The sequence below is a fragment of the Lucilia cuprina genome, chromosome 5 (genome assembly GCF_022045245.1).
Source record: "Lucilia cuprina isolate Lc7/37 chromosome 5, ASM2204524v1, whole genome shotgun sequence".
Taxonomy (NCBI): domain Eukaryota; kingdom Metazoa; phylum Arthropoda; class Insecta; order Diptera; family Calliphoridae; genus Lucilia; species Lucilia cuprina.
The window spans coordinates 40,034,265-40,036,462 of record NC_060953.1 but is presented as its reverse complement, the minus strand read 5'-3'; the positions used below and the strand labels follow the sequence as shown (position 1 = coordinate 40,036,462).

The following is a 2,198-nucleotide window of genomic DNA, read 5'->3' as shown; positions in this document are numbered from 1 at the left end:
TAGAACTGAACTAGAACTGAACTAGAACTGAACTAGAACTGAACTAGAACTGAACTAGAACTGAACTAGAACTGAACTAGAACTGAAATAGAACTGAACTAGAACTAGTTGCATGCGCAACTATAGCACAGTGCCCTATCATAGTTGGCTACCAGTACACATAGTATCATTCTTGTTATGAAAATCCCCCCTAATGTTCACTGCTTCTAAAAAGCATTATTTTTTTTCTTGTTTTTAAGCCATTAATATTAAATGATTTAGGTGGGTGTAACAAATTTGGTTAAAATTGATTACGTTAATTTAACAAGAAATTTATATGTACTTAGAAAAAAATATGTTAATTTGATAATTTTGTATTTCGATACTTTAATTAAATGTTGTATAAATTTGAATAATAATTTCTATTAAATCTCTTCATATTGTGAAGCCTAGATTTTTCGACTTTATGTGTTCATATTTTAATTTCTCTTTTTTCCGTTTTTTTACCAGCTCAAACGATTTTCCGAAGAAGTCAATGCCGATCTGATTGCTTTAACCGGTTTGAAATTGTTTTCTTTGACGCGTAGCATGGTTTTATCTGTGAGTAGCTCTAAATTTTTATATAAACTTATTTTTAGTTTTATGTTTATTAAATATTAAAATAATCGTCCTATTCACAGTTGTTGTTATAGCGTTATATGTCGTTATTTTGTTTATTATAGTTTTTTTCGAAATAATATTAAACAAATTTATAACATACAACAATACAACTCGATGGAACCGTGTATTGAAACTTATGAAGTTTCTTTATATTTTAACTTTAATTTGGTCCCTTTTCTATATTAATATATATTCTATTCCTTTTGTTGCCGTTTTTTTAGGTGGCTGGTACCATTTTGACTTATGAACTGGTCCTATTGCAATACAACAAAAATAGTGTAATTAGTGACTGTAAGCAAGAGCAGTAAATGCGAATGTTTAAATCTTATTACATTTATGAACAATTTTATTTGTTTATATACAGTTATTTAAATAAAACTAAAAAATTATAATAAATATTTGTTCTATTTTTCATACTTAACCATATAATTTTAATAAAATTTCAGAAAAATGTTCCTTTTAATCTGACTTCCTTGATATTTCTAGAACAATTAACTACACTTTCAAATCACTCCTCATATTTTGCAAATTACTCTATTATTTGTTTATTTGCAAACGTAAAGGGTTCGTGTCAGTATTGCCTTTTTAGTAATATTAGTTTTTGTTTTTTCATAAATAATTATAGTCATCAGTAAAAAGTAGAAATCTAATAAACAAAGGACCTTAAAACTAAATTTTCCAATGTTTTAACCAATAAAAAAATCACTTCAAAAATAACGCAGCAAAGTGCACACTTTAAAAAGCAGAATAAAATTTAACTTAAATTTATTACAAAATGAAAATTTTCAAGAAATTTAATAAAAATTTAACTAAACTGCGTAAAAATAAAACACACACCAACAAAAATCAACAGCCATTAACCACAAATACCAACAGGTTTGTTAAAAACTAATTCAGGCATAATGTTTATTTGTCTTAATTAATATAATTAAAATATATTATTTTAAATTAACACTATTTATTCTATACAATTTACTTATTCGTTTGTATTATCAAAAAAAAAAAAATCTCAAGCATTTCGGCTAATGATGAACTTAAACTAAAGAAATTTCATTTTAACATGTCAGTGGCATCTACATTTCGTGTGCATTTAATTAATGATTCAGAGAATTTTTTCCAGCCTAAAAACCGACCTCTTCACCAGCATTATCTTAATAGCGAAGGCTTTTTAGACAAACCACCAAGTATGTTTGATTTTTCTAATAATTAGATTATATGTACTTTATGTATGCTTGGTTTTGTTCTTTTGCTTTTTCTTTGTCTTAAATTCTTCTTTTGCAGAAATATTTCGCAAAGCCACAAAGGACACTTTTATATACGAGGGTGGTTTTAGTGAAGCAGTGGGAAAAAGTAAGTGTTCTTTTAATTTTATCAGGAAAATATTATACATTTTAAGCGATTTTTTGTAACTAAGAACAGAAATGAAACTGAACTAGAAATGAACTAGAACTGAACTAGAACAGAACTAGAATAGAACTAGAACAGAACTAGAACAGAACTAGAACAGAACTAGAACAGAACTAAAACAGAACTAGAACAGAACTAGAACAGAACTAGAA

At 26.7% G+C, this 2,198-nt stretch overlaps 1 protein-coding gene across 1 annotated transcript in view; it reads right to left on the bottom strand.

The window, feature by feature from the left end:
* LOC124420237 (gustatory receptor for sugar taste 64f-like) overlaps positions 1–2,198 on the bottom strand; it is a 3,509-nt gene that overhangs the window by 777 nt on the left and 534 nt on the right. The window lies entirely within an intron of this gene.